The following is a 12,675-nucleotide window of genomic DNA, read 5'->3' as shown; positions in this document are numbered from 1 at the left end:
ACGTTAGACCCTGATAATGGATCTAGAAGATTTATTGACCTGGCCTCAGTGACGGGTAATTTTTTTTCTTCTCAATTACTTGGTCTAACCTTGAAAACCGTCTAATTTTACTTTAGATTTTCAAACAGTAACAGTTAAAACCTAAATTAGGCCTAAGGCCTAAGGCCAAGGGCTGTACTCTACATTTTAATAACAAATTAACGTTAACATAATAGACTAAACTTAAACTGTAGTTTCTCTGTGATACAAGTGGGAAAGGAACACTTTTTTCACAAAAAAAAGTCTTTCCCCCTTTTTCCCCCTTCTTTTTCCCAGGGGGGGGGGGCGGAAAATTGCAACTGATATCCCCCTTCCTTTCTTTACTTCTTCCTCAATTTTCCTTCCCTTTATCTCCTCTTCAGTGACTGGTCCCTCAGAAACTAGTGCTAACCCAATAAACAGAACACCAAAAAGTAACCTCTTTTGGGAGTGTATTTTAAGTGATTTTAAAGTATAGTGCCTTTTGAACTAGATTTAAACGTTATCGACACGTGCCTTCATTTAAACTAAAAAGGTACTCCTGTTCACGTTTTCATCTAACCTAAAAACCACCAGTTTATCACGCGACTGGAGTAACGTGATTCCACTTACCTCTGTAAATCAAGTGTTTATGACCAAAAAACCACTTGACCAAGCAACGAGTTTTTTGTCAGTTAACCGATGGTGGCGATAAATACGTAATTATTTGGTCTTGTAAGCACTTTTTTTGATTGGTTTCACAGGTTATCCAAGGTTGATGGTAATAATCACGTTACTTACACCGGCTAATCGTCTTATTGTTCTGTCCGTGAGTCTCTGGTTATATTCAACTAGTAATTCTGAGGTGTCTTACACACCTTTTTAAAAGGTTTCAAAGTTACCATAAATTTCTTGGTTATGATCACGTGGCTCAAGCTGATTACTAATCTAAGCTGTGAAAACGTGATATGTAGGTGTGAAAATTAGTAATTATTAAGTGTTTTAAAACACCTTTTTAAATGGTAGTCAAAGTTGCCATAAGTTCCGCGGTGATGATCTCGTGACTCAAACGGATTATTGATCTAAGCATGTCAGACGTGACTTTTAGGTGTGAAAAATTAGTCATTATTAGGTGTCTTAAAACACCTATTTAAATCGTAGTCAAAGTTGCCAGCAGTTCCGCGGTGATGATCACGTGACTCAAACGGATTATTAATATAAGCTGGGTATTCCGTGTTTTCCATGTGTGAAAATGAGTTATTCTTGGGTGTCTTGATGGTTTCACAGTTACCATTTAAGTTCCGTGGTGATAATCCCGTGACTGTTGGCATATTTCTATGTTCACCAGCTGATAACTGACTGTTGGCATATTTCATTGCACCAGTTGATAACTGGAGTGTGCATATTTCCAGTTGCACCAGTTGATGACTGAGCGTTGGCATATTTCGAGTTGACCCAGCTGACACCAATTCATTTGCATATTGAATATAGGGTGCGTGCAGATCTATGTTTTTTAAACAATTTATCTGAATTTACAGCATATTTCTTAATTACTGATGATTTAGTTATATGCAATTCATTTCGAAAATACTACAAATATAAATTACCAGTTATTAGGACATTTCGCTACTTCGTATAAATAGTTAAACATGAATAAGGGAAACATTAACTGTGAACTAAAATAATTTCAATAAAGTACAAGTATACGATTTTTTTTCGATTAATTCAATTATGTAAGTCTACTTATTACCAATGCCCTTACATTGGAAATACAGACGTACCAGTATTGAAGTATTGTTGCTGTTCAACTGGTTGGAAGTTTTACCAAATGGTTCTAATGGCTCAGCTAGACCAGTTGAATTATAACTGGCCTGGATCAACTGGATCATTTAGCCCATTTCAATTTCCAGGGTTACCAGTTGGCATTAAATGGTTCATCAACTGGACTAGTTGCAACTAGCTTTCTCTTCTGGGATGTTTGCACCCCCCCCCCCCCCCCCCCCACCCAAACACCCTCTAATCCCAAACTGCTTCCGGCGCGCCTGGACGTAATTATGGAAGATCCAAGACACGATATTCAGAAACGGGATGAGAACGTCATTATTTTGGCTCATTTATTGTGTAACATTTGCGTAATTATTGGGTTGAAGGCGGGTTACAGTAACATACTTCCTCTTCCACGTAAATTTCACGTGAATGAAGAACATGATTCATCTCAAGTCAGCCTCGTAATATTCACGTGAATTTCACGCAGATATTTTGACTAAAACTATCACTAACGCTTCACGTGTTTCTGTGACGCGATAATTTCGTGTATGAAGATGTAATTTCATAACCAAACAAACACGGGAGTATTAGGTTTACAAACCATGGTCTCCAAGGTAGGGATAATCACGTTATTATAATGGTGATATTGCAGTGACAATTGCGTGATTGAGTGTACGTGTGTTTTAAGTTACCTAATGCAAAAAACGTATTAACACATTTACGTTAATGTCCGGTGTTTGAAGAACGTAACCCTCCTCAAGTCGATACCTTGATATTGACGTGATTTTCACGTGATTTTGTTTATTGGGAAGCCAGTCACAGAGAATTCATGATTTCATCTGATGCCTGTCAGTGCATTGTAAATTTGATTTTTCTTCAAATTTCATTTTAAAACCTTCTCATATTTGATAAATATGGTGCATTGGTATATGAGCTATGGTTGGAGCGTTGGATGCGTTGAACAGCGTTGGTGTATTGTGTGGATTTATCATATTCATATTCGGAATATTTTCAGCGAATTAAATAATATTGAAAAGGATGCAATTCATAGTTGTACTCGATAATTCTCACTTATTCATATTCTCTCTCTCTCTCTCTCTCAATGTCTTGCATAAAGAAAATATGAAAATAATATTTTGCCTTGATTAAGAACAACTGAAAAATTTATCAGTATTAAACAGGGAGAAGGAAAGGGGAGGAAATTAATCAAAACAAACATTGAAGAATCCAATACAGTGTTCTTTCGTGATGCATAAGAATAAAAGTACATTCAAAGGTGAAATAATAAATTGAAGAGCGATGATAAATCAGTTATTTGACGTTGATTGATTGAATGAAAAATAATGAAACAATATGGTCAGAAGGTCATATATCTTCGAATATTAGAAAGTTTCATCCAACATCGTGTTGTTGAACACTATTTGCAATTTAATTTTAATACGGTGACTTGTCGGTTTCGAGCAGAAGGTCATTTCAGGCTTCTATATTCTATAACACTATCAACAGATAGCTGGGTAGAGACACTTCGTCACATCAAGCTACGAGAAAGTATATCATCATCTCACAGAATTCTACTCGAACACCGAATCAAAATTCTTTTCACCCTTTTTTTTCTTCTTCTTCTTTTTTGTCCCTTTTAGCTCTCCTCTTTTCCTTTTCCTTCCTTCTCTCTCTTTCTTTTAGCGGGGCGGGGGGGGGGGGAGAGGCAAAAGCCTTTTGCCCCACCCCCATCCGCAACTTGTTGGCGGGAAAATTGCAACTGATATCCCCCTTCTTTTCTTTACTTCTTCCTCAATTTTCCTTCCCCTTTATCTCCTCTTTTCCTTTTTTTTTCATTTCCTTCCTTCCTTCTCTCTTATTTTGTTTTATTTGGGGGGGGGGGGAGAGCAACAGCCTTGGAGGCAAGGCCCCTCCCCCGATCTCCTTCTTCCCCCTTTTCTTTTCTTCTTCCTCTTTTTTCTTTCCCTTTCTCTCCCTTTTCCCTTCCCCTCTTTTTCTTCTTCTCTCTCTCTCTCTCTCTCTCTCTCTCTCTCTCTTTTTTTGCGTAAAGGGGGGGGGGGGGCAAGGCCCGCTCACCCCCGCTGGATCCGCGCCTGCATCTACCTTATATCTTCTAACGTTAGACCCTAATAATGGATCTAGAAGATTGATTGACCTGGTCTCATTGACGGGTAAACTTTTTTTTCTCAATTACTTGGTCTAACCATGAAAACTGTCTAATTTTACTTTTTAACTTTTTATTTTCAAACAGTAACAGTTACGACCTAAATTAGGCCTAAGGCCAAGGGCTGTAATCTACATTTAATGACAAATTAACGTTAACATTAGACTTAACTTAAACTGTTGTTTCTCTGTGATACAAGTGGGAAAGGAACACTTTCTTTAAAAAAAAAAAAATCTTTCCCCTTCCCCCCTTCTTTTTTCCCAGGGGGGGGGGGGGGCGGGAGCTGCCCCCCCATGGATCCGCCACTGTTTACGGGGATAAAAGTATACAGCTATGTAACAAGTAAATTTCTAAGAGGGCAAATGCCGACTTAAATAAATGATAATGATACAATACGAAGGAATTTAGGAGTTTCATTGGTACCAATCCAATGGGAATTTGTATTAAAATAAGAGCCCCCGTCAGCACTTAAAGAGTCCCCGTGAGAAGAGTCACGGGGGATCTTTTTCGGGGTGAAGAGCCTCCATGGACAAAAATTTAATTTGAGCCCTGGCTTCAAGTGTACCTAACCAGAGGCACCCGTCCTCAATAGTTTCATGCAAGTGTTGGTTCAACACTCCTTAATATCAGGTGTTATGTGTTTGTTTTTTAAACCGCCAGTACTATTTCTTCATGTTTGAAGAAATAATATTAACCGATGATGGAATTTTTATTCATATAATTAGCATGATCAGGTGTCCATGTGGACTTATTCATGCACACACAAATAAAAACTTGTTAAATACAATTTTAAGATCCAAATTTCAATGGGCAAGTTTCATCATTTCACGGCAAATGGTAATGCATGATAATGCTTGCTTGGGGACCACATACTGTATATTTAGGTGATGATGATAATGATAATGATAATAAGTTAGAATAAACTACAATATATGTACATTTAATCTTTTTTAATGAATTATAAGGAGAAATGCCATGTATTTTGTATCTTTTCATCTCGGCTATATTCAAATGTGTGTACCAGTGTAAGGTGATTAGTATTAGATGCATTTCAACCATGTCAAAATGAATATAATTTAGTATAATTTTTAGTTTATTTTTTTCAGAAACACAATATTGAATAGGGAAAAGTAGTGTCTGATTGCAGTGATGTAAGGTAACATGGTACTATACCATGTTGTAGAGTGTTCTCTGTTGCATAGTTTCCCTTCCTCATGTTAACCAATTCATCTTTATGTCGACTATACCAAGCATGCATCAGAACATGCAGAAAAAAGGATTAATATATTGTTTTGGTTTTGAAGACCGTCAATACTACTGGGCCAGAAGGGATTAGACCACACAGCGAGGTCACTGACAGGTGGCTATCTCATTAACTCAGCTCTCAACTAACATAAGAAATAGAGGATCATGGGGGACCAACAGGCACCGATTGGGGAAGTTTTCTATATAGAGGGAGCAAGTAGCTACAGCAGCTAACATACATTGTGGGGAGGCTATCTATCATATTTATTTCATCTTTATAGATAAATAAATAGATTTCATTAATTGGAAGAATAAACCAAGTGAGGCATTAGTGATTCATTATTTTTCTCGTTTCTGGGTATGTAGCCTACTTCGTACATAGATATTTTATTTGTCATCATCAAAACCAGAATCCGTTGGTGTTTTGAATTATCTTTAAAAATAAAACTGAATCTGTGGGTTTTAACACAACCATCACGTGACATACTATCGGTGTCGATGGCGCTGTCTAAATCATGAGTCTCCGCTTTTCAGAGCGACAGAGGAGTGTTAAAGTAAAGAGATTGCTGGGGAGACGCTAGATTATTTTGATTTGGGGTGGAGCATTTCGCTACAAAGCCGGGATTAATGGCGCCGATTCAATATCGCTTACATTTTAACAGTGATAACATTTATTTGTACACTGTTCGTCATTATGGTGGAATAATTAATTTTACCCAAATTTATGGAATGATTTTGACAATGATTTATTCCTAAAAGATCTAAATAAAAGTATACATTCTCAGATTTTATTGAATAATAATTTGCGTGTGTTTGTTTTGCGTGACTGCTAAATCATGTGTGTGTTACTAAGGTGGGTGAACTAGGGGACTTTAAGTCATAACTGATAGTAATAAGGATTATTGTCTCACAAAAGGGCACTGAAATAGCTGATCGATACGGTTTTTATCCTGGGGTCTCACAGTGACGAGGCCATTGCTTAGCCACTGAATCATGACTATACGCAGCGGGGGCTAGGGTACGGGGCCGCCCCTACAAATACACACACAAAAAATGCAATAAATTATAAATCATTTATTGCACTTCCCCTCGGTCCCCAACAGGAAAAGTTTCTCTGTAGGGCCATGCCTTGAACCACAATGCATGGCCCTACAAATCCCACATACAGTTCCGTTAAGTCTCATTTCACAACGCCCCCTATCGTCAGAGTCAGCAGCCATACATGTTAGCCTACGGAATTGTACACAAAAAATCGTTAAAAATTCATGTTGTGTTTAAACGTAAAGCACATCCACCCCGACTTACGTTATCACTAGCTCTTTCATTGGAACCCTCATGTGAGTCATGTCCCATTGACTTTTGAAAGTTCACCCACCGTAATTTGATCAAAACAGGTTGCAAGCTCGTCATTGCCTATAGTACACATGTGAAACAAATCGAATTTTGGACTCAGTTTGCCAAGCGATTTGAAGATTATAAGTCAAGCACACGAAGGATAAGAAGCATGAATTGTCATAGATCACTTCTGCTTGGTTCATTATGTCCATTTCATCCAACCCCCACCATCATTTTTCCATTTAGTAAAAGCAAACATTTTGCCGAGTTTAGCAAAAACATGAATATTCATGAAGACGGTCAGACAATACAGCCTTTTAGTACGTACGTATAGTGAATGGGAATGGGCGATGATCCGTCCAGGAGGTAGAGGTCAGTTGTTTGTGCTGGCAATGTTCACGCGAGCGAAAATGAGACAATCGGAGCAATATGATCCCCAAAATTGAGCTAGATCAGCTGGAAACGAAACCCAATTGAACCTATATGAAAAGATTCTCCTTCTCCTTGCGGGACTATTGTGAAAGGCATATTCTAAGGTTTAAACGTCCCTTTCATGCCCTCCTTTCCGATATGAAGACGATACAAAATAAGAGCTACCCCATGATTTAACTTATTAAGTCTTGTGCTACTGTAAAAGTCAATGACGTTCTTTTTCAAAATCTATCTATCTTTACCTAGGCCTATACCGTACTTATTGTTATTGAGTTATTAAAATTCACAAACAATGTACAACCAAATGCCGTATGCAACGCCTTAAAAACTATATTTCTGAAGGCAATATCAGAACATAACATATATGTTTTTAACATCAAAGAAATATCCATCTGAGATCAAACGAAACAATTTTAAAACTTGTCCATTTATAAAAACGTAACAAATAACTTTCCAGAAACATTGTGACAACTTGAGTTTGATCGTATATGGTACATAATCTGCTTGAAATGATCAGTTGTATATAGCACATTTTACTAGCTTGAACTTAAAAAGTATTACAAGTCATGCAGATTTCCACTTGAGAAACTGCTCATATAAAAAGCTAAGTACACTTAGCACATTGACTTAATTTCAAATTTCTTTTTCCAACCTATCCAACTCATTCACTGTGAAATAAACATAATGCCTTAAGACAATATTTGTGACCGAATATTCGAACACCGTTGAGAAAAAATGTATCTATAAGAATGGTATTACATAAATTAAAAGGAAAAAAGTAAAATACATCCCATGCATCGGGTTATTTTATGGAGGAAAAGTGACGATTGTATTAACAGCGTATTACGTTGTATTGTTACGGCTTTTATAGCAAAATAATGATGAACAAGCATTCCAAATTATGATTATACTGCAAATATGATGAGTTGATACGTTGGAATTCGTTGATACGTATGGTATCAGCCAGTCATAATTACGTCATTCATGCTGATACATTATTGTTAATCCACAGACGATCTTGAAAATGTCTTCAAATACATTTACTTACAACACACTTTCGTACTGAAATACCTTCACTCTTACCCAAATTTCATGGCTATTTTAAGGAACGATGGCATATTACTTGGTATGAATATATACAGCACAATATCTGACGAATTGAACACCATTTCCAGTTTGCACAGTCAGAGGCGACGCTCCGGGGGGGGGGGGGGGGCAGGGGGTCACAGTGCCCTCCGACTTTTTCAAGTACCCTAAAAGTGCCCCTTTTTGCATAAGAAAAGTGCTCCTTTTGCTTTGACAGGTGCACCTATTAATTTATAAAAGTGCCCCTTCCCCTTTCCACCACTGATAAGTGCCCCTTTTATTTTGAAACGTACCCCTTTTCCTTTGACAAGTTCCCATTTTCCTTTGCAATAAGTGTCCATTTTCCATTCTGATAAGTGCCTGTTTTAAACTCTAGTAGGTTCCCTCTTTTTAGGTACAAGAAGCGCCCCTTTTCACTTTTGATAAGCGCCCTCTTCACCGCTGATAATTGCCCTATTCAAATCTGAGAGGTTCCCTTTTGCTTTGACAAGTTTCCCTTTTCCTTTGTAAAAAGTGACTCTCCCCCTTTTAATAGCTACCCCCTTTTAACTTGGATAAGCGCACCTTTTATTTTCACATGTGCCCCCTTTCCTTTATAATAAGTGCCCTTTTTCATATGATAAGTGCCTCCATTTAAAAAGTGCCCCTTTCCCTTCTCATAAATGCCCCTTTTCATCTATGAAAATATTTCTTTTTCATTCTCATAAGTGCCCCTTTTCATCACTTGTAAATGACCCTATTAAATTCTGAGAGATACTCGTTTTACTTTGACAAATACCCCTTCCCCTCCTGATAAGTGCTCTTTTCATCTCTTATTAATGCCTTTTTTATTTTAACACGTCCCCCTTTTCCTTCCTAATAAATGCTCGTTTTCCTTATAAGTTCCCCATTCCCCTTCTCATAATTACCACTTTTCATCTTTGATAATTGCCCAAATTTCCTTTCTAATAAAGAGCCTATCCCTTTTTCATAAATGCCCCTTTTCACGTCTTATAAATGCCCCTATCAAAATCTGATGGGTGCCTCTTTTCCGTCGACAAATGCCCATTTCCTTTTCATCCCTGGGTGCAGGCGCGTACGCAGGGGGGGGGTAGATTTAACCCCCCCTTGAGTTTTGTTTATGTGTGTGTTTTTCGGAAACTCCCCTCCCCCCCCCCCCCCCCCTTTTGAGTTTTTTTTTTTTTTTTTTTTTTATTCTAATGGATGACCTTAAAAAGATGACCTTACCCCCCCCCCCCCCCCCCCCCAACGGAAGGAATTTCGATCGATCAAATTTTAAAATTTCGGGACCAAAAAAAATAATTAAAATTTGTCCTCTTACCCCTTGCGTTGTAGTAGTTGTTGTCAAACTCTGACAAATAAATTCTACCTAAAGGTAACATGGCGTATTAGCAGCATGACTACATGTTGAAAATTCCTATATAGACTATTGTTTTATGTTTATCCTGTAATAAATATAATACTGGTACTTGACAGAGAATCTACGTGATGATTAAGTACAGGCATTTGAGACTATATTAACGTTACAATTTCCGCGGAGAGAAGACATTCAAATTATGATCATGTTTGAACTTCAAAGTCTACAATACCAAGCAGATTTCAGGTGCCTAGTTTGAATGTTATCTAGTTAAAACATTTCAAAACTTAATGTTCGCATGTTTGAAGCATTAGAGGAATACGGTGTCGATAGATTAACAGAAATTATCAACACAATATATGATGACGGAACATTTCCAGATGGATTGGGCAGATCCATTTTCATTACTCTCCCAAAGAAACCGGGAGCCGTGGATTGTGAGCAATATAGGACAATCAGCCTTATTTGGCATATCACTAAGATTATTTTGATGATTTTGCTTTTGAGAGCTAGAAGTAGAATAACTCCCATGGTCGGAAGAGAACAATCTTGTTTTGTAAAGGATGCGGGCACAAGAAATGCAATATTTGTGGTTAGAAATGTAACGTAGAGAGCAGTCGAAATGCAGAAGGATGTGTACATGTGTTTGATTGATTATTCAAAGGCTTTTGATAAAGTAAAACATTCAGAACTTTTTGAAGAGCTGAAAAAGCTTAATATAGGCTATATACGAACGATCTAAGACTGTTACAAAGTCTATATTGGAATCAGTATGCATGCATCAGGGTAGAAGGAGAGTGTAGTGAATATATTAACATCAGACGGGAAAACAGACAGTGTTGTGTTATGTCGCCGGACCTGTTCAATATGTATAGTGAAATCATTCTAAGAGAATTGGAGGCTGAAAATGGGATACAAGTGAGTTGCCATTCAATCACAAATATTAGATATGCTGATGACACTGTTCTATTTTCTGAATCAGAGAAAGATCTCCAGAGACTCCTGGATGTAGTTGTAAAACAAAGGGAGAGAATGGGACTATAGAGATCAACTATACCAAGACAAAGTGCATGGTGGTCTCCAAGAAGAGCAGTCAAAAATGTAACTTGAAACTGAAAGAACAGATTACTAAACAAATCTCCTCCGAACTTTGTTATTCCAGCTGGCTCATTTTTCCTAATTGAGGTGTCATATGAAAGGGCAGAAAATGAATTTTCTAGAAATGTGATTTTCTTTTTGAAATTCAGATACCGCCCGCCAAATGAAAAAAAGTATCGATAATTCTCGGTTTCGTTTTTTCTGGGACGTACTGTTTAAGGCTCTTGACAATCGTTTATCGCACCCACAATTTCCTTGATACTTCTCACATGAAACTTCAATGATGGGAGGGTTTTCATAGATATTGATTACTATTTGTATTTTTCTTGTATTAAATGTATCTGATTTTGGGATATACAGACTCCCATATTCAAGCACAAACTCACTCGCACATACAATCACACGCACGCACACTCACACGCGCACACTCTCACATACACGCACTAAACACATGCACACACATACACACACGCATACATCTGCCCATTATTTCTTTCCCACAGTCTCACTCTCACTTTCCCTAACACGCACACACACTGATCAAAAACTATTGTTCCTTTATTTCTTAAGGTGTGTATTTTTCATCCCTCAATTCCGTAATTGGTATCCAAAACTCATTGCTATTATTAATAACTACATTATTCATTATATTTAAAGCAAGAAAGGGTTCAATTTATAAAGATAAACCCCTTCTATGTTTACATTAAACAAAAAAATTAAAATACAAATCGAAGAAACAGTAATTAAAAACAATGTTATCATTGTTAAAATGTAAGCGATGTTGAATCGGTGCCAATAAACCCGGCTTGTAGCAAAATGCACCACCCCAAATTTCAAAATTTCCAAAAATCTAGCGACTCCCTATCATCACTTTAGTTTAATACTCCTTTGTTGTTCTAAAAAGCGGAGATTCATGATTTAGGCGGCGCCATCTAGACCAATAGTATGTCACGTGATGATGTTAAATAAAACCCACAGATTTGTATTCTAAAAGAAAATTCAAAACAGCCCCGGATTCTGGTTTTGATGATGTTAAATAAAATGTCTATGTACGAAATACATACCCAGGTATGAGAACAATATTTAATTAAATAATGGTTCCCTACTAGGTTTATTCTTCCAATCAATAAAATCTGTTTTAAACAATTATTTTTAAAAATATAATGAAGATGAAATGAATATGAAAGATAGCCTCCCCGCTCAAGGACAGATGCCTGAGTACCTAATCATAGTATTAAGGTCAAAGCTGGGGTGCAATGTCAATTTGTGCAACGTGGAAAAAAGGTTTAGTCGTTTAGAAGCAGAGATACACAACTTAGTCTAATTATGATATTAAATATACCAAGAAAACCAATTTGTAAACTATTGTACGCCTTACATTTGGATAAATTCTTTTAGAGAGAGATTGGGTAGGGGTGAGAGAGGGGGGGGGGAATTTATAATGACAAGATTATTTTAACTTTTAACGCGTAAACTGTCTTTATCATGCTTAATGGAATGGAGGATCGACTTAGCAAAAAGTTCGTCTGATATTGCTTTGAATTTAAATATAATCTCTCTCTTCCAGAAAGTGAGGACAGCCATGGGGAACTTTGATTTAAAGGGGCACGTTCCCGCCAGTGTAGTTATCGGAACATGCCATCTGCGTAAGAGCCGTATTCTGTTGGTGTCAATAGGCAGCTATAGCACCGTCCGCCAGCGCGTACGTATTTTGAACGCCCTCTGGAATACGGGGAACATGCCCCTTTAAGACACAAAACCCATATTCTCTCATTTCCTTTCGCATTATATATATATCTTTCTCCCTATATAGATCTATTTAATCTCCTCTATGCTTCAAAAAAAAAGTTGTCGAGCAAAGTTTGACAACAAATCGCTGTTGTTATACCTCGGTCACACCGCCGAACCATCTCCACACCCAATCCAAATCAACCAATTTTGTTGCCAATTTTGTAAGTAGTTTGTTCGGTCTGTTGTCAGCCTGGTGTCGCTTTTGTTGGTGTGACTGAAGAATCAAATATCATATTCAAATTTAATTGCCCAGATCCAGAAAAAAATCCAACTCATTTCCAAATGCTTTCTTCTAGCTACATACAACATTATAAAATGCAAAATAAATGTGAAACCCTTTCTCATTCAAAGAAATCATGGCCGTGGTGGACACCTTCCCTTGACATATTTCTAGATTAATGCC

The sequence above is a fragment of the Strongylocentrotus purpuratus genome, unplaced genomic scaffold (assembly GCF_000002235.5).
Source record: "Strongylocentrotus purpuratus isolate Spur 01 unplaced genomic scaffold, Spur_5.0 spur5_scaffold_2, whole genome shotgun sequence".
NCBI classification, from domain to species: Eukaryota; Metazoa; Echinodermata; class Echinoidea; order Camarodonta; family Strongylocentrotidae; genus Strongylocentrotus; species Strongylocentrotus purpuratus.
Note: the sequence above shows the minus strand (reverse complement) of the source record.